Here is a 21,359-nt window from a genome sequence, read left to right as displayed (position 1 = left end):
AAACTAACTTGTAGTTTTAGCTGAACACTGTGAGGAGAAAACACTACCCTAACTTGTAGCTTTAGCTAAACACTGTGCAGAGGTCACACTAAACTAACTTGTAGCTTTAGCTGAACACTGTGAGGAGGACGCACTACACTAACTTGTAGCTTTAGCTGAACACTGTGCAGAGGTTGCACTATACTAACTTGTAGTTTTAGCTGAACACTGTGAGGAGGACGCACTACCCTAACTTGTAGCTTTAGCTGAACACTGTGCAGAGGTTGCACTACACTAACTTGTAGTTTTAGCTGAACACTGTTCAGATGACGCACTACATTAACTTGTAGCTTTAGCTGAACACTGTGCAGAGGTTGCACTACACTAACTTGTAGTTTTAGCTGAACACTGTTCAGAGGACGCACTACACTAACTTGTAACTATAGCTGAACACTGTGCAGAGGTCGCACTACACTAACTTGTAGTTTTAGCTGAACACTGTTCAGAGGACACACTACACTAACTTGTAACTATAGCTGAACACTGTGCAGAGGTCGCACTACACTAACTTGTAGTTTTAGCTGAACACTGTTCAGAGGACGCACTACACTAACTTGTAGATTTAGCTGAACACTGTGCAGAGGTTGCACTACACTAACTTGTAGTTTTAGCTGAACACTGTTCAGAGGACGCACTACACTAACTTGTAACTATAGCTGAACACTGTGCAGAGGTCGCACTACACTAACTTGTAGTTTTAGCTGAACACTGTTCAGAGGACACACTACACTAACTTGTAACTATAGCTGAACACTGTGCAGAGGTCGCACTACACTAACTTGTAGTTTTAGCTGAACACTGTTCAGAGGACGCACTACACTAACTTGTAGATTTAGCTGAACACTGTGCAGAGGTCGCACTACACTAACTTGTAGTTTTAGCTGAACACTGTTCAGAGGACGCACTACACTAACTTGTAGCTTTAGCTGAACACTGTGCAGAGGTCACACTAAACTAACTTGTAGCTTTAACTGAACACTGTGAGGAGGACGCACTACACTAGCTGTAAATAGTCTAGCTGCCTGACTATGGTACTAATAGGATCAAAAGAACACCAGCAATTTTCTTTAGGTAGCTGTAAATACTGTAACAAGGCAAGCCTGCCTGTCAGTAGGAAGATAACAGGAACGGATCTAGCTAAACTGAATACAGTGGATATATATATATATATATATATATATATATATATATATATATATATATATATATATATATATATATATATATATATACACAACACCTGGGATGCATATATATATACACAATACACTGTAAGTGCAGCTAACTCACTGACTGTCTTGCCTAATCTAGCTAACTCAAATGAAATGACACTGTCTCTCTCTCTCTCTCTCTAAGCACGCCGGAACACACTACACAGGGCCGCTGTGCAGGCAGCCTTATATAGTGTTCTAAACCCCCTGAGCCATAATTGGCCAAAGCCACCCTGGCTTTGGCCAATTACAGCTCTCTCTACTGACGGCGCTGTGATTGGCCAAGCATGCGGGTCATAGTGCATGCTTGGCCAATCATCAGCCAGCAATTCACTGCGATGATACGCCACACGAATTTGGCGCCAACGGCCCATATCGTTCGCAATTCGGCGAACAATCGAACAGCCGATGTTCATCCCTACCCCTGACCTCTGTCTGGACAGTGCTGATTGGCCCTTTGCTGACCATTGGCCTTTGCTCCCCCAAGGCTCATTTTATATATAATATACTGTAAATATATAAAGAGAAGACTAGAAACCCTGTCTTTTTTGCTGTTTGTGTTCCTAGCAATTTCTGTATGGTGATAATGTTGTCATCAGAACAGAAGGTGAGGGGAGAATCCCTCGAAAAACACCACAGACAACAATAAAAATTTGACAGAGATTCTGACCTTTTCCTTACGTTGTCCAAAACTATCACTTATTTGTTCCAGAGCAAAAGAAGCAGCAAATTCATGGTAGTAGGTGGCTCTAACATCTATTTTTTTTTTAATCCTTTTACCTCCCCCTCCTCCCTTGCACATCAGATTTTTTTGCTGCCTCTATGTGTGCTGTATATTATCCCCTCACCTCCCTTTTCCTGTACCCCTTCATCTCTCTTCCCCCCCCCCCGCTGTATGTGACAAATACATTAACCCTCTTCATCTCCTCCTCCCTCTGTGTATGACCTATGATGCTGCTGCATCTAGCCCACCATTACCAAGCTGCATGTTTTAGTAATCTCAATAGCAGAATGTTTTTTCATTTCTAAAATAAATTGTCTATATTCCAAAAGGATTTTAGGGGTGCTTCTACTGCACTGAAATTTTATTAATAACAGAAAGTAAGTAACACTTTTTCTTTCAAAACCTTGTCTTTTTTTCCCCTTTTTTATAGTAAAAAAACAGTTTTTAAATACAATCAAAAAAAAGTTGCATCTATCTTAAAAAAATAATTTGGGTACACTATTGCAAGAGTGAGTAATAATCCATCAAACTAGCACAAAAACTGAAAAATGACCTGGTTGTAGTGATATAGTGGTTGGTAATGGGGGCAGGGGTGGCCTGTCCTTTAAGGGCGCACGGGTGCCGCCCCCCCATCGGTCCATCGCCGCTTCCACTATCCATGCATCTGGCCCCTTTCAGGACACGGCGCATGGATTCCAAAGCGGAGGGGCTGTTTTCTTGAAGCACCGATTAGAGCCAGAGGCTCTAATAGGCTTTAATATAGGGTGGGCTCGGGTCGCATAGAGTGCGACCATGGGGAGAATTGCATAGAGTGCAACCATGGGGAGAATTGTAAGGGAATAGGGCTCAGTTTCTATTGATACCCAGTCTTTGAAGATAGAGTGACAATGCCAATCAATAATTCTGGCATGTGGGAGGCATGATAGTAATTCCTGAAATCGGGTATGCCCACCCCCCCATCCTTAGGTCTAGTTAGCTAATTAAATTGAATGCGTTGGTGGTTTGTGGGTCCAGATGAATTTCATTTGAAGTGCGTGTAGAGACTTGAAAAAGCTTTGGGATATCTTTATGGGTAACGTGCGTAGTAGATACAGAATTCTTTTTAGAATAGACATTTTGCAGGTGGCCTCTCTGCCGAACCACGAAAAATGTTTTAGGTGCCAAGATAACAGGTCTTTCTCTTTGGTCTTAAGGAGGGGGAGAAAATTGAGTTAATAAATTGAGAGACAGTTGGGGGGTTAGCCGGACCCCCAAGTATTTAAGGGCTGACGATTCCCATTTAAATGAGCTGTTCTCTTGTATTGTTTTGAGTGTGTTGTCAGATGGGGTGACATTCATTGCTTCGGATTTCGTGTAATTTATTTTAAGGTTAGAAATGTAACCATATAGAGAGAATTCCTTCAGTAGTGAGGGTATGGAGATGTGTGGGTTTGTCAGGAAAAAAAGAAGATCATCCGCATAAGCCATGACTTTATACTCTTTCTCTGTCATCTTAAACCCCTGGATTTAGTTGTTGGCCATTATTCTTCTAATGAACGGTTCAAGTGAAATTATAAAAAGTAAGGGTGACAGTGGGCATCCCTGTGTTGTACCATTTATATTTATGCTATTTGATAATGAGCTGTTTATTTTAACCACTTGCCACCCGCCCTATTACCAAATGACGGCGGCAAAGTGGTTTGATATCCCTGACCGGACGTCATATGACGTGATCAGGATATCGAGCCGCTGCGCGCCCCCGGGGGCGCACATCACGGCGATCGTTGTTGTGGGGTGTCAGTCTGACACCCTGCAACACCGATCTAGGTAAAGAGTCTCTGATGGAGACTCTTTACCACGTGATCAGCCGTGTACACGGCTGATCACGATATAAATAGCAAGAGCCGGTGATCGGCTTTTCCTCACTCGCATCTGACAGACGCGAGTAAAGGAGAGCTGATCGGCTGCTCTCCTGACGGGGGGGTCTGTGCTGATTGTATATCAGCACAGCCCCCCCTCGGATCCCGCCCAGGACCACCAGGGAAGCCACCCAGGACCACCAGGGAAGCCATCCACACTGGACCACGAGGTATGCCCCTAGACCCCCACTATGTGCCCAGGCAGCTGCCAATCTGTGCCCAGGCAGCTGCCAATCAGTGCCCACTCCAATGCCTACCACTGCCAGTGCCACCAGGGATGCCTATCAGTGCCTCATATCAGTGCCGCATATCAGTGCCCATCAGTGCCACGTATCAGTGCACAGCAGTGCCGCCTATCAGTGCCCAGCAGTGCCACCTATCAGTGCCCAGCAGTGCCCAGCAGTGCCCAGCAGTGCCGCCTATCAGTGCCACCTATCAGTGCCACCCTATCAGTGCCCAGCAGTGTCACCTTTCAATGCCCATCAGTGTCGCCTATTAATGCCCATCAGTGCCAACCAGTGCCACCCATGAGTGCCCATCAGTGCCGCCTATCAATACCCATTAGTGCTGCATATCAGTGCCACCCATCAGTGCCGCCTACCAGTGCCCATCAGTGCCTCATATTAGTGCCCATCATCAGTGCCCGTCAGTGCCCGCTCATTGGTGCCACCTCATCAGTGCTGCCGTATCAGTGCCTGTCAGTGCTGCCTTATCAATGCCCATCAGTGAAAGAGAAAACTTACTTATTTACACATTTTTTTAACAAACAAAAGCAAAACTTTTATTTTTTTCAAAATTTTCTGTCTTTTTTTATTTGTTTAGCAAAAAATAAAAACCGCAGAGGTGATCAAATACCACCAAAAGAAAGTTCTATTTGTGGGAACAAAATGACAAAAATTTAGTCTGGGTACAGTGTGGCATGACCGCGCAATTGTCATTCAAACTGCCACAGCGCTAAAAGCTGAAAATTGGTCTGGGCAGGAAGGTGTATAAGTGCCCTGTATTGAAGTGGTTAAGCTTGGCCGTGGGGTTCTGGTATAATGAGGATATCCAAGTCATCATGTGCGGTCCTAGGCAGGTTTCCAGCATAAAGTCCCAGGCTACTCGATCGAAGGCCTTCTCCGTGTCCGTGAACAGGAGAAGGCCCTTGATTTTTCACGCATGTGCTGCATAGATCAAGTCTAGAGATTTGATGATGTTGTCTTTGGCTTCCCTGCCCAGCAGGAAGCCGGCCTAATCAGGTCCAATCAGTCTGTGAAGATGTAGCTTCAATCTATTGGCAATAATTTTCGCCATGAGCTTAATGTCCAAACTCAGCAGGGAGATTGGTCTATAGCTGGCACAGTGTAATGGGTCTTTGTTTCATAAGGGGTTTTATTGGGTGGCACAGTGGTGTAGTGGGTAGTACTCTTGCCTAGCAGTAAAAAGGGTTGCTGGTTTGAATCCCAACCATGACACTACCTGCCTGGAATTTGCATGTTCTCCCTGTGCCTGCGTGGGTTTCCTCTGGGTACTCCGGTTACCTCCGACACGCCAAAGACATGCTGGTAGGTTAATTGGCTTCTGTTTAAATTGGCCCTAGTATATGAATGTGAGTTAGGGACCTTAGAGTGTAAGCTCCTTGAGGGTAGGGGCCGATGTGAATGTACAATGTACAGTGGGGACGGAAAGTATTCAGACCCCCTTAAATTTTTCACTCTTTGTTATATTGCAGTCATTTGCTAAAATCATTTAAGTAAATTTTTTTCCTCATTATTGTACACACAGCACCCCATATTGACAGAAAAACACAGAATTGTTGACATTTTTGCACATTTATTAAAAAAGAAAAACTGAAATATCACATGGTCCTAAGTATTCAGACCCTTTGCTCAGTATTTACTAGAAGCATCCTTTTGATCTAATACAGCCATGAGTCTTTTTGGGTAAGATGCAACAAGTTTTTCACACCTGAATTTGGGGATCCTCTGCCATTCCTCTTTTGCAGATCCTCTTCAGTTCTGTCAGGTTGGATGGTAAATGTTGGTGGACAGCCATTTTTACGTCTCTCCAGAGATGCTCAATTGGCTTTAAGTCAGGGCTCTGGCTGGGCCATTCAAGAACAGTCACAGAGTTATTGTGGAGCCACTCCTTCGTTATTTTATCTGTGTGCTTAGGGTCATTGTCTTGTTGAAAGGTAAACCTTCAGCCCAGTCTGAGGTCCTGAGCACTATGGAGAAGGTTTTCGTCCAGGATATCCCTGCACTTGGCCGCATTCATCTTTCCCTCGATTGCAACCAATCATCCTGTCCTTGCAGCTGAAAAACACCCCCACAGCATGATGCTGCCACCACCATCATTCACTGTTGGGACTGTATTGGACAGGTGATGAGCAGTGCCTGGTTTTCTCCACACATACCGCTTAGAATTAAGGCCAAAAAGTTCTATCTTGGTCTCATCAGACCAGAGAATCTTATTTCTCACCATCTTGGAGTCCTTCAGGTGTTTTTTTAGCAAACTCCATGCGAGCTTTCATGTGTCTTGCACTGAGGAGAGCTTCCGTCGGCCACTCTGCCATAAAGCCCTGACTGGTGGAGGGCTGCAATGATGGTTGACTTTCTACAACTTTCTCCCATCTCCCGACTGCATCTCTCTGTAGCTCAGCCACAGTGATCTTTGGGTTCTTCTTTACCTCTCTCACTAAGGCTCTTCTCCCCCAATAGCTCAGTTTGACCGGGCAGCCAGCTCTAGGAAGGGTTCTGGTCAACCCAAACATCTTCCATTTAAGGATTATGGAGGCCACTGTGCTCTTAGGAACCTTACGTGCAGTAGAATATTTTTTTGTAACCTTGGCCAGATCTGTGCCTTGCCATAATTCTGTCTCTGAGCTCTTCTGGCAGTTCCTTTGACCTCATGATTCTCATTTGCTCTGACATGCACTGTGAGCTGTAAGGTCTTATACAGACAGGTGTGTGGCTTTCCTAATCAAGTCCAATGAGTATAATCAAACATAGCTGGACTCAAATGAAGGTATAGAACCATCTCAAGGATGATCAGAAGAAATGGACAGCACCTAAGTTAAATATATGAGTGTCACAGCAAAGGGTCTGAATACTTAGGACCATGTGATATTTCAGTTTTTCTTTTTTAATAAATCTCTGTCAATATGGGGTGCTGTGTGTACATTAATGAGGAAAAAAATGAACTTAAATGATTTTAGCAAATGGCTGCAATATAACAAAGAGTGAAAAATTTAAGGGGGACTGAATACTTTCCGTCCCCACTGTATATGTAAAGCGCTGCGTAAATTGACAGTACTATATAAGTACCTTAAATAATAAAGTCAAGAAACATCTTGTAATAAATGGCGCTAAAGCCATCTGGGCCTGGACTCTTGCCTGTCTTTAGTTCCTGGATGGCAAGTCTAATTTCGGAAGTGTCTATGGGTTTCTCGAGTTGTGAGGTGTCGTCCGGTGTAAGTGTGGGGAGGTTGGAGTCTTTTGTCCTGGGTAGCTGCTTGTTTGTGGTGATTCGGCAGGTTTTAAAAACTGGTATAGAAATCATGGAAGTGTTGTGCTATCTTGTCTGTAGTTCTGTCTCTCTTACCCACCTTATTCTGTATGCCTGATATGTTTTGGAAGGAATATGAGTCCCTTAGGGCCCTCGCCAATATTTTGCCAGTTTTCTCACCATGTTCATGATAATTTTTTTTGCGAAAGAACAGAAATGTCAGGAGACTAGTAGACCAGACTGTGTGGACTGCACAGAGATAACCCAAAACGCATGTAAGTGAATAATATTTATTAAAATAGGTGATAATTCAGAAAATACAAACAGTGCAAAACCAACACAACAAACCCACTACAAACAACAATATATACAGCAAGGGGCAATACCGGAATCACAGATGTCAGCCAGGCCAGGGTCATAAACAGCAGGTCAGCAGGAACAAGGGATATACCAGAAACATAAACGTTTAGCCAAGCCAAGGTCATACACAGGAGATAAGCAACTGAACAAGGGCAGGTTAGGAGAGGGGGATAATGGATGGGATAGGATACAGGCTCAGGAGCAGGCTCAGGTTCAGATACAGGAGATACAGGTTTACAGGATACGGGATAACAGGTCAGGGCGCAAGGAAGAAAGATACCAAGGCAAGCCTATGAGGGCTTGCCGGGTATTTATAAGGCTGTGGTAATTGACCTCATGTTACAGCTGAGCGCAGAGTGTGCTGTTTGCTCCACACTGCCGGAGTGCACCCGCTGGTGGACACCGGTACTACGGCCCAAGGATGCAACAGTGCCACCAGCAGGAGAGACCTCTTATTACAGGTCCCAGGTGTTGGAAGACACCCGCTGGTGGACACTGGTACTGCGATGCAAGAGACCGATAGCGCCACCAACAGGTAAACCCTCTCATGACAGTACCCCCCCAAAGGAGCGGCCTCCGGACGCTCCAACAAGGTGAAATTGTTCAAAGTTCATGGCCTCAAACTGAACAACAGATGAGGGCACATCAGGCTGGGCATCGGGTACATCAAACTGGACAGTGGGTACATCCGAGAAGACAGCGGGCACATCCGGGCAGACAGCGGGCACATCCAGGCAGACAGCGGGCACATCCGAGATGACAGCAGGCAGGAATACACCAAGCTGGGCAGCGAGCACTTTGAGCAGGGCAGCAGGCACGGGCACTTCGAGCTGGGCAGCAGGCACTTCGAGCTGGGCAGCGGGCACTTCGAGCTGGGCAGCGGGCACGGACACTTCAAGCTGGGCAGCAGGCACATCAGTCTGGGAAGCTGGCACATCAGTCTGGGAAGCTGGCACATCAGGCTGGAAGGCAGGCACTGGGACAATAGGCTGGAAAGCAGGCACATCAGACTGGGAAGCTGGCACATCAGACTGGGAAGCTGGCACATCAGACTGGGAGGCAATCTTCGAGACATCAGGCTGGAGGGCAGGCACTGAGAAAACAGACTGGGAAGCTGGCACATCAAACTGGGAAGCTGGCACATCAAACTGGGAAGCTGGCACATCAGGCTGGTAGGCAGGCATCGAGACATCAGGCTGGAAGGCAAGCTTCAAGACATCAAGCTGGGAAGCTGGCACATCAAACTGGGAAGCTGGCACATCAGGCTGGGAAGCTGGCACATCAGGCTGGGAAGCTGGCACATCAGGCTGGGAAGCTGGCACATCAGGCTGGGAAGCTGACACATCAAACTGGGAAGCTGACACATCAAACTGGGAAGCTGACACATCAAACTGGGAAGCTGGCATATCAAACTGGGAAGCTGGCACATCAGACTGGGAAGCTGGCACATCAGACTGGGAAGCTGACACATCAGGCTGGAAGGCAGGGATCGAGACATCAGGCTGAAAGGCAAGCTTCGAGACATCAGGCTGGAAGGCAGGCATGAAGACATCAGACTGGGAAGTGGGCACATCAGACTGAAAAATGGGCACCGAGACTTCAGGCTGGAAGGCAGGCATCAAGGCATCAGACTGGAAGGCAGGCATCAGGACATCCAACTGGAAAGCAGGCACATTAGACTGGAGAGCGGGTACATCAGACTGGAAGGTGGGCACATCAGACTGGAAGGCAGAGACATCAAGCTGGAAGGCCGAGACATCAAGCTGGAAGGCCGAGACATCAAGCTGGAAGGCCGAGACATCAATCTGGAAGGCAGAGACATCAAGCCGGAAGGCAGAGACATCCGGCTGGAAGGCAGGCATCGAGACATCAGGCTGGAAGGTAGGCATCAGGACATCAGACTGGGAGGCAGGCACATCAGACTGGATAGCAGGCACATCAGACTGGAAAGCGGGCACCGAGACTTCGGGCTGGAAGGCAGGCATCAAGACATCAGACTGAGAAGCGGGCATATCAGACTGGAAGGCAGAGACATCCGTCTGGAAGGCAGGCACCGAGACATCCGGCTGGAAGGCAGGCATCAAGGCATCAGACTGGAAAGCAGGCACATTAGACTGGAGAGCGGGTACATCAGACTGGAAGGCTGAGACATCCGGCTGGAAGGGAGGCATCGTGACATCCAGCTGGAAGGCAGGCATCGAGACATCCGGCTGGAAGGCAGGCATCGAGACATCTGGCTGGAAGGCAGGCATCGAGACATCCGGCTGGAAGGCAGGCATCGAGACATCCGGCTGGAAGGCAGGCATCGAGACATCCGGCTGGAAGGTAAGCATCAGGACATCAGACTGGGAGGCAGGCACATCAGACTGGAAAGTGGGAGCAGGTTGGGTTACTGGCAAGATGGTGTGGGTCGGGAAGAATTTTTGTTTCTTTTTTGGTTTAGCCCGTGCAGTTTTGTATGTAGGTGCAGGGCTGTAAGAAAAGAAAGTAGCTGGGCAGAAGGAAGACCAAGGAACTGTAGCTGGAGGAGGGTTTTGTGGGACTGTTACAGGTGGAGGAGAAGAGACAGGTGGATTGAAGGCAGGATAGGTGCTACACTTGGAGACTGGGTAGTAGTATTTGGTAGGGGGCTGATTAAACTGGGCTGTAGCTGAGGTTGCCATAGGCGACGGGGAGATAGATTTTTGGGAAGGCAGATGATTAATGGCAGGGCTGGAATATTGTGGCTTAGCTAAAGACAGGAGATCTGACCATGCCTGCAGCACAGGTTGAACAAACGCTGATTCACACACAGCCTGGCTAACCAAGGATTGCAATTAGACAACACCTGCTGTGAACAGGAGGAATAATGTTCCATGAAATAGGCTGGATCATCCTCTAACAACCAAACCAGGGATTGAACTTGGCCATAATTGAAGGGGGGAGAAAAATCATCGCTTCCTTTGGGAATGCATGACAGGGCTGGTTTTGCACATAACTGGATCAGGGGCTGAACATCTTCAAATGACAATATACCCCTGATCCACTAGGGAATGAGCTGATCGGATAGTTTCCATCAGCTGGTCACTAGTCCACCCTTTTAAAATCTGGCGACAATATTCACCATCCTCTTCTGCTAGCAGAGAATAATAAATTATTTCATTGAACTCCATATTAGCAGACCCGACAAACCAGGATGGTTTCCTCAATGCAGCCACGTCTGGTCAGGGATGGCCTTGGTATACTGTCAGGAGACTAGTAGACCAGACTGTGTGGACTGCACAGAGATAACCCAAAACGCATGTAAGTGAATAATATTTATTAAAATAGGTGATAATTCAGAAAATACAAACAGTGCAAAACCAACACAACAAATCCACTACAAACAACAATATATACAGCAAGGGGCAATACCGGAATCACAGATGTCAGCCAGGCCAGGGGCATACACAGCAGGTCAGCAGGAACAAGAGATATACCAGAAACATAAACATTTAGCCAAGCCAAGGTCATACACAGGAGATAAGCAACTGAACAAGGGCAGGTTAGGAGAGGGGGATAATGGATGGGATAGGATACAGGCTCAGGAGCAGGCTCAGGTTCAGATACAGGAGATACAGGTTTACAGGATACGGGATAACAGGTCAGGGCGCAAGGAAGAAAGATACCAAGGCAAGCCTATGAGGGCTTGCCGGGTATTTATAAGGCTGTGGTAATTGACCTCATGTTACAGCTGAGCGCAGAGTGTGCTGTTTGCTCCACACTGCTGGAGTGCACCCGCTGGTGGACACCTCTTACTACAGGTCCCAGGTGTTGGAAGACACCCGCTGGTGGACACTGGTACTGCGATCCAAGAGACCGATAGCGCCTCCAACGGGTAAACCCTCTCATGACAAGAAACCTCTTCGTTTTAGCATCTAGGATTTGCCAAAGTGCTTTCCTGGTGTCTAATAAGGCAAGTGCCAAGTGTATTGATAGGGACTGTTTGTGTAGGGTTTCTAGAGAGCGAATTTTATCAGCAAGTTGTGCGATTTCTTTTTCTTTCTCTCTTTTCCTGTGGGTACCCATTTTACTTAACTCCCCTCTAATGGAACCCTTGTGTGCCTCCCAGACCATCATGGGATCTGCGTCACGGGTCATGTTGTGTTGAAAGAACTCCTTCAGTTGTGAAATCAGTTTGGGCAACAGAACAGGGTCCGTTAGTAGTGAGGAATTTAGTCTCCATGTATTTGGTTTGGCTGGAGGGGCCGACAAATTTAAAGTAATGGAGATGGGGGCATGATCAGATATAGCTTGTATCCCTATATTAGCTGCTGTTGTCACCTGAAGGTCCCTCTGTGAAGTGAATAGGTAATCGATCCTGGAATGACGTTTGTGTGGAATTGAATAGAAAGTGAAGTCTTGGTCTTCCGGATGGAGGAAGCGCCAGGAATCTATTAACTGCAGTGAATTTAGCAGGGACTTGATTTGTTTCAAGATTCTGTAAGCAATGTGGGATTTGCCCGAGGAAGTGTCAACAAGGGGGTTGAGGGGGATATTAAAGTCCCCGCCTAAAAGCAGCTGTCCTGAGCTAAAGCTTTTTAATTCTTTGATTAGGCGTTGGCAAAATGTTAGGTGTGAGGAGTTTGGAAAACTCGCTAAGGTAATAGGAACTCCACAGCATTTCCCTTTAAGGAAAATAAATCTCCCCCCAGGGTCAATTATCTTGTCTGATAGTTTGAAAAAGGCGCTCCTGCTCACCAGAATCAACCCCCCCTTAGATTTGGAGGAGTCATTGGTGGCATGGTGCGCCTCAGTGAAGTAGGAGTCAGTGAGCCTTGGTACATGGTTCAACTTAAAGTGAGTTTCTTGTAGAAAAACAAAGCTGGACCTACCTTTTTAAGTTCCCTTAGAAGGGTTGTGCGGGACCAATGAGTCTCACCAGGGTGCAGTTTGTGGGGTCAAGGAAGGCGCCCACGTCAATTAACAGCACAAACTAGAACAGTTCAAAGTAAAAAAGTATAAACTATGTAGTCGAAGGATAATGGGCCGTGGCCTATACAATCAAAGTATTAATTGCATGAGAGTCATCTCCGCACCTCTGAGAGTTTAACTATAGTAGAACCGCCATGAGTCGTGGTTGAGACAGGGAGGGGAACTTTCCGCTCCTATCCCAAGCACTCATAAAATAATAAAGACACAAATGGTCAAAATAACAGATCCGAACACATTGTGAATAACTTGTAAAATAACAGCAGCAGTGACAGTAACAACCCCAATACAATAATGCAATAATGATTGAGTGGGTAGAGAGCATAAAAAGTGAAAAGTCAATGAGTCAAGGCAAAACCCCTCCCTCTTAAACTGGTTGTAGATCAGTTCCTTGTAGGGATGCCCAGGCGAACGTGCGGCAAACGTTTAAGGTGAGGATGAAAGCCCATTCTGTCGAGATGACCTCCCATGTTTTCCTTTGTGTCCTGAGCATATATCCTCTGCAGGGCTCAAGGTGAAATCACCTCACGGAATCTGAGGTGAACAACAGAGTGCGTTTGCTGAAAAACATACTGAGGGGACAAGAAAAAATGCAAACATGAGAAAGGGAACAACAAGAAAAAGGGAGCAAAAATCCAGGTAGACCTAAAGAGTCTGCAGGAGTAGTGAGCTGTCTCAGCTATGTAGGAGAAATAGGCACATATGGTTCTTTGCTGATGTAGCAGGTGGGTATAAGTGCAAAGGCTTTTATCGGACCACAGAGGCATCCAGAACAGTTCAGAACACCCATACACTTGTGTGAACAGGAAATACTGTGTTACTCATTGTTATCACTAGGGTTGCATGAGTAGTAGTTGAGTCATGCATAGTAAGACTTCCTCTAGGTCCCTAGAGGGGTGTGCTCTGTTGTTTGGGGTACCTGCCAGCGAGCCCATTTGTCAGGTCTGTTTTGACTTCTTGGAGGGGCGCTTATCCGGTGTAGTCAGGGGAGAGTGTATTGGGCTCTGTTCAAGGGGTGGCAGGATAAACTCCTGGTACCATGCAGGAAGATCAATCTAGCCCAGTTGAAGTGAGTTGCAAAACTCAGGAAGATCATCTGGGGTGCATAATGAATGCTGCCTGCCGTTATGGGTCACCAGGAGGGCGAAGGGGAAACGCCAGGTGTACCGCAGCTCCGTTTACCTTAGTTTATCCAAGAGGGGTCACAGAGCTCTGCGATTTCTCAGAGTTATCTGGGACAAGTCCTGAAAGAGCATGATAGTCTCTCCATTAAAAACAATCTGCTCATTCCTGCATGCCTTGTGCATAATATCCTCTTTAAGACTGAAATTTTGCAAGCAGCAGATGGTGTCACGTGGGGGAAGAGTATCTGGTCCCCTGGCTCTGAGGGCCCTGTGAGCTCTGTCTGTGTCCTCTGGCCTCTCAAGGAGACTGTTAAACACCCTCTGTAAAACTGGTATTATTTGTTCAGTGTCCACAGATTCTGGTATTCCCTGAACTCTAATATTATTGCGCCTGCCCCTGTTGTCCAAATCTTCCAAGTGTCTATTCATGTCAATGAAATGGAGAGCATGTGTGGATGTTACTCTTTCCAATCTGTGTATGGCCCTCTCCCTGATATTACAATAATTACAACAATAATACAATAATACTAATACTAACACTAATACAGTGGGGCAAAAAAGTATTTAGTCAGCCACCAATTGTGCAAGTTCTCCAACTTAAAAAAATGAGAGAGGCCTGTAATTGTCATCATAGGTATACCTCAACTATGAGAGACAAAATGTGGAAACAAATCCAGACAATCACATTGTCTGATTTTTTAAAGAATTTATTTGCAAATTATGGTGGAAAATAAGTATTTGGTCGATATCAAAAGTTCATCTCAATACTTTGTTATATATCCTTTGTTGGCAATGACAGAGGTCAAATGTTTTCTGTAAGTCTTCACAAGGTTGTCACACACTGTTGCTGGTATGCTGGCCCATTCCTCCATGATCTCCTCTAGAGCAGTGATGTTTTGGAGCTATCACTGGGCAACACGGACTTTCAACTCCCTCCAAAGGTTTTCTATGGGGTTGAGATCTGGAGACTGGCTAGGCCTCTCCAGGACCTTTACAAAGCCACTCCTTTGTTGCCTGGGCGGTGTGTTTGGGATCATTGTCATGCTGAAAGACCCAGCCACGTTTCATCTTCAATGCCCTTGCTGATGGGAGGAGGTTTACACTCAAAATCTCACGATACATGGCCCCATTCATTCTTTCATGTACACGGATCAGTCGTCCTGTTCCCTTTGAAGAGAAACAGCCCCAAAGCATAATGTTGCCACCCCCATGCTTCACAGTAGGTATGGTGTTCTTTGGTTGCAACTCAGCATTCTCTCTCCTCCAAACATGACGAGTTGTGTTTCTACCAAACAGTTCTACTTTGGTTTCATCTGACCATATGACATTCTCTCAATCCTCTTCTGGATCATCCAAATGCTCTCTAGCAAACCACAGATGGGCCCGGACATGTACTGGCTTAAGCAGGGGGACACGTCTGGCACTGCAGGATCTGAGTCTCTGGCGGCGTAGTGTGCTACTGATGGTAACCTCTGTTACGTTGGTCTCAGCTCTCTGCGGGTCATTCACTAGGTCCCCCCGTGTGGTTCTGGGATTTTTGCTCACCGTTCTTGTGGTCATTTTGACCCCACAGGGTGAGATCTTGCGTGGAGCCCCAGATCGAGGGAGATTATCAGTGGTCTTGTATGTCTTACATTTTCTAATTATTGCTCCCACAGTGGATTTCTTCACACCAAGCTGCTTGCCTATTGCAGAGTCTTCCCAGCCTGGTGCAGGTCTACAATTTTGTTTCTGCTGTCCTTCGACAGCTCTTTGGTCTTCACCATAGTGGAGTTTGGAGTGTGACTGTTTGAGGTTGTGGACAGGTGTCTTTTATACTGATAACAAGTTCAAACAGGTGCCATTAATACAGGTAATGAGTGGAGGACGGAGGAGCCTCTTAAAGAAGAAGATACAGGTCTGTGAGAGCCAGAAATCTTGTTTGTTTGTAGGTGACCAAATACTTATTTTCCACCATAATTTGCAAATAAATTCTTTCAAAAATCAGACAATGTGATTGTCTGGATTTGTTTCCACATTTTGTCTCTCATAGTTGAGGTATACCTATGATGACAATTACAGGCCATCTCTCATTTTAAGTGGGAGAACCTGCACAATTGGTGGCTGACTAAATACTTTTTTGCCCCACTGTAAGCTGATAACTCTTCACCTTTTTGTAACATTCAGCTTATACTGCTTGCCTCTATTCCATTCTTGCATTTTAGCTTTTATAAACATCAATGCCCTTACACAATCACATAACTGGCTAAGTCACTGACTTCCACAAAATTAGCATACTGAACTTATTCAACATCTCTGTCAAGACCATTTGCAAATATAAAACAAATAGAAAATGTTTGTTTACATTGTTATATTATTATTTAAGTTGTCAAAAAAACTTGTAAAAACTGCAAAATATGAACCAAAGCAAAAGTCATGCTATAATTTAGCATAACAGTTTAACACGTTTTAATAGTTTGACATTTCTTGACTTTTTACATTCTGTGCTTCATTGGCTGGACACATTTCCTCTTTCAGAGGATTCCAGTGATAATTTCCCTAGGCAACATGCCAGCACAATGAGATGTAACCTACAGCACATACAACAAGGACATGGGCTCTGGTCCAGTGTTTGCTGCCAAAATTTATAATGAATGAAAACATTTGAAAATGTGTTAATCTTATACAAGTTCACCTTTTCCTTCTCTTTCTTTTTTCCTTTTGGGTTCAACCTCAGTTGTTTTGGCAAAACTTCTGTTTATATTATTAAATAGAAAATCTTTTATTTATTTTTTTTAATCCATGGCTATTAATGCAATGTTTTAACAGCCGATAAGGAATATACCTGTACATGCCTAAAATATGTTGCCCCATTAAATCTGTATCGAAATGTCTTTAACAATTGCTTCCTTATAGTTTTGCATGATCTATTTGCTTATGCTATCTGTTAGAGCAGATGTAAACTGTAACATGGATGACATTTTGTTTGCTAAAGCACTGTGTATCATAAAGAACGGCCATGAGGTGGGACAGGGACAGAATATTGTCACCCAAAAGCAGGAGGTGCCTGAACAGAAAGATTTCCAAGTATAATATTAAAGCGGTTCTCAACTCTGTAAAAAAAAAAATAAAGTTAAAGTCAGCAGCTACAAATCCTGTAGCTGCTGACTTTTAATAACAGCACACTTTGAACCCTTTCACACTAAGGCGAGGCCACATTAGCACTAAAGCACCACTCATTTTAGCGGTGCTTTAGCACTGTTTAAGCGGCGCTTTTCGGACACTAGCGGGGCAAAGAAGGGCTTAAGCATGTCCGTGTTGCGGTGCTCCTGAAGCGCTTTTCAGGCACTTTGGAAGCGCTGCCTATTCATTTCAATGGACAGGGTGTTTTGGGAGCATCTCAAAGATGCTGCTTGCAGGACTTTTCCTAATGTCCCACAAGCGCACCGCCCCAGTGTGAAAAGGCACACTGAAATGAATGGGAGGCGGTTTTCAGGCCCTTTACTAGCGCTAAAATGCCTAAAACTGCCTCAGTGTGAAAGGAGTCTTACCTGTCCAGGGATCCAGTGTTGTCCAACCCCGAGCTAGTTTTTCATTAGCTTTCGGGTTCCTAGCCCCAGCATCTTAACTGTAGGAAGCCGACTCCCACTTCTGCTGTGATCGCCTAGGCGATCACAGCAGAAGTTAAAGTAGGCACTTGTCAAAACTAGGTACCCCTCCCCCTCCGAAAAAAAAATGTATTTCTAAATGTGGCAGATGAGACAGCGAGGATGAACTTTTCCTTTTGAGTGAAGCTCAATTAAAGCTTTATATTTAGCAAGCTTAAAGAAATGACAATCACATGTTAATAGTTACCTGATATTTTAGTCTATGGTAGATTTAGATATAATTAATATGCTGGTAAACGTAACATTAAGTTGCCCATCCAAGGGCTGAATATATGCACAAAAGAACCTTTTACTGATGATCTTCCAGTGGGAGTGCCGCCCCCAATCATTTTGATGTACATATTTACACTTAGGATATCAAATGGCCAAGACTAAAGATGTGATCATCATACAAGGACCTCACAAAAAATGTATGTAGCTTTCATTTGAACCTTGATTTGATCTGTCATGCTCACTATATTGATGTTCAAAAGATCTTTATTTATTTTTATAAATATTAGGTATATGCCTTGTCTTGCAATACCACTCACAACAGAGACAATCCTAGCCTCTTCCTCCTGAGTTCCAGCTAAAGCACTGTTTTTGACCACTGGACAATGGAACCACAATGTGGCAGTGGCAGTCCTGCAAAAGAAAGTCAACCTATCAGCTAAAAGCAGTGTTTTTTTATTTTAAAGAAACAATTTTCAAAACAGTGTAGAGTTAATGTATAAAGGATCTGCATGGGTCTGAAGGATTTCACTCCTAAACACTATTCAGGATCAGAATTTGATGTCTATTTTGCTAAAAAATAGTTATATCATATAAAATTTCTTGTCTTGAAAATACACTGATTAATAAGTAATAAACTGGGATGGGCGGATGGTGAGGAGGAAACAAATAGGCATGCTTGCTCTGGGCACTCGTTAACCTTTTCTTGGCACTGCCACTACCCAACATTCGCAAAGGTTCAATTTAAACTTAGCTTTAAAAAAATATTCATAAAGCTAAATGGAAGCAGGCACGTACAATGTAAACAGAGTGGGACCAAGTGGCGCTCAAACGTTGCCAGGGGATCAGCATCATTATGTTTTAGAATGAGTATTATTGGTTAGAGAGAACAGACCAAAATCTTTCAGGATACCATTGTCTTGAATAAATGATGTGTGTGGATACTCAGTGCTAGAAAACTACATACCTCTACATGAAAAATGCACTTCTGTTCCCAGGATAAAATATCCAGGAGCTGGTGGTGTGCCTTAAAGTAGAACTTCAGGCAAAACTTATTTTTGCATCTTGGATAGAGTAAGGGAAGATTATAACCAATGTCATTTTTTTTAGTTTTGCCATCTGTGTCCTATAGGGGAGATTGTGTGGATGGGGAAACCAATTCATTTTCTTTCATTCAACCGGCTGGTTGAATGAAAGAAAATTAAAGATGTATGACCAGCCTTATAGTTAATAAAGGTTGATAAACAACCAAACTGTGCCTGAGAACATGCGTGTCTTTTATAATTGTTATAGAAATTACTAGTTTACTAGAAGCAGTTAATACTTAAGCTCTTTGTTGAAGTTTGCTCAAATTTTATTTGCATATTGACCAGGTGTTTTATTAAAAAAACGGTTCATCTGCTCGTCTGTCTAGCACTCAGTGAGGAATATCCACAAGATGCTTCCTGGTAACACTGCAAATCTCATTTGAATTTTCATTTAAATTTAGATAGCATATGTGGTTCACCCAGTGGGAATATGAAGTAAAATAATGTTGAAGGAAATTAAAGTTTTTTTTCACTTTTCTATGAAAAATTAGATATTGACATAGTTATAAAAGTTTGTGATTTTTTTATATGCTGTTCCTTTATTATATTCTTGGTTCAGATCTACTTTCATATAAAGAATGGGCAGATTTAAAGGGAATCTGTGAGCAAGGCTCTTTGCGCAACCTGCAACAGGGGGTATTTACTTGTGGGATGAGCATACATGATTGGCAGAATTTGACAGAAATATAGTTTGTATTGACATATCTTTTCTGTTCACCCTTCTCCCTTTGTTTCTTTATCCCAAGTTAAAAGTTTTTACAAAACAAGTTTAAGTCTTGTGGAGCAGAGCACAACTTGACTCTGAAGTTCTCTTTTCTGTGGCTCTACATACCTCTGTCTCATGACAATATAAATTAGGGGTTTCAGGTATCTGACATCTGAGCTAGCCTACTATTATCAGTATAAATGTGTTATAAGATTTCATGCTAGTTACACAGCGCCTAGTGCAAAGCCTAGAGATTTTCTAACACCACCTTCCCTGAAGAAAGGATTTAGAAAATCTTGTAGCTTTCATGCAGATCAGCCGCATTCATCACAATAGTAAATGTGTCCGAGGTCTGTGGTGACTCTAGGAGACACTATGATTGATTTACTAAAGACAAATAGGTTGTTGATGAGCATCTTACTAATATCCAGAAGGGTTTTGACAAACATAATGTGTCAAAGCATTATGATCTTAAACACAATAGGGATCCAACTGGTACTACGTTTGTCGCCCTAGAGAAATATATACCACACTGGCGAGGTAGCAATGGCAAACGTTGTATATCTAGAAGTGAGACCAACTGGATATACAAGCTAGACTGTCATATCCCTGGAGGTTTGAATGTGGAGTGGGACATCAATTGCTTCATTAACAATGGTTGATGAACACTTCCTCTATTTTGATGTCCCCTCACACATTCCTGGTGAATAAGGGTGCCTATCCTGGTCCTGTTTTTCATTAGGAAGTTTTTTTTGGGCCTTGTATAATTTTAGGAAATCTCTGTATAATTTTAGGAAATCTCGGAAAAATCCTCCAAATAAAATGTATTATGAGGTTCAAAAGGGAGATCATTATATATTATTATCGTTATTTTTACTATAAAAGCTAATTATCCCTTTTTCTAATTTATCTGGTTTTCTTCTGTTTGATTTGTCATTTAAAAATATTTTTGTGCTACACTATATGATTTTAGAATCTTGCGGGAAGCAATCCTCCCGATTGGTGGATTATTGTATTATAAAATTTTTTACCTTGAAGGGTGTTGCGAACTGTCCTTCAGCCATTTGCACATTTTTATAAATTTTTAAATCTTTAAAGTTCTTCTGTGTTCAAATTGATAAATAATTGTTCTCTTGTAGTAATATGCTAGTTGTTCACAAGATGGCACTAGAAAAGTTTAGGCGGCCCTAGGTGTTAAAACAAGACTAATTATTATTTGAACCAATTAGTGTTTCCTTTTGCTGGTATTTCAGCTGTTTCTATGAGCTCCGGTGACCAATGGCTGAACCTCTTCGTTCCGCCGTTCGGGTACTTAATGCGCATGCGCGGACATGTGGGCGTGCCCCTGATGATGTCATTTCTGACGAAACGGCCGTAGGGTAGACACGCACGCACGGACTGCGCATGCGCGGACTTTCTGTATACATCGGAGCTGTTTTTAAACTCCTTGCAAGGAACTTTTATTCATGGATGCCTGTATGGCAATTTAAATAAAAAGAAGCTAAAACTTTTTTACACTATTGGAGTGTTTTCTCTTCCTTTTTTTGGATACTTATCATCGTTGAGAGGGGATTTCCCCTCCCCCCTCCCTCTACTACTGAGAATCAATCTGCAAACCACCTTTCCAGCGCTCTCAATTAGGAGCCATCCACAGGGAGGACAACATCTAAAGTGGAGGATATTTCATGCTGTCTTTCAAGGGCTGTCTGGTAAGCCTTTAATCTTTCTGTAGTGACGGTTTATATCAGCGGTGGAAGGCACGGATTTACCCAGCAGAATTTTCACTCATGCATATGTGGACACTATAATATAATTAAGCACATTTTTTTACTTTTTATAAAATTTGAATTGATGTTTGCCATTATTTACTTATGGATAATATCCACTAATCCTCATTAGATCAATTAGTAGTT

This window comes from Aquarana catesbeiana, linkage group LG01 (genome assembly GCF_042186555.1).
Source record: "Aquarana catesbeiana isolate 2022-GZ linkage group LG01, ASM4218655v1, whole genome shotgun sequence".
Taxonomy (NCBI): Eukaryota; Metazoa; Chordata; class Amphibia; order Anura; family Ranidae; genus Aquarana; species Aquarana catesbeiana.
The sequence above is the reverse complement of the archived record's forward strand: the minus strand, read 5'-3'. Positions refer to the sequence as shown.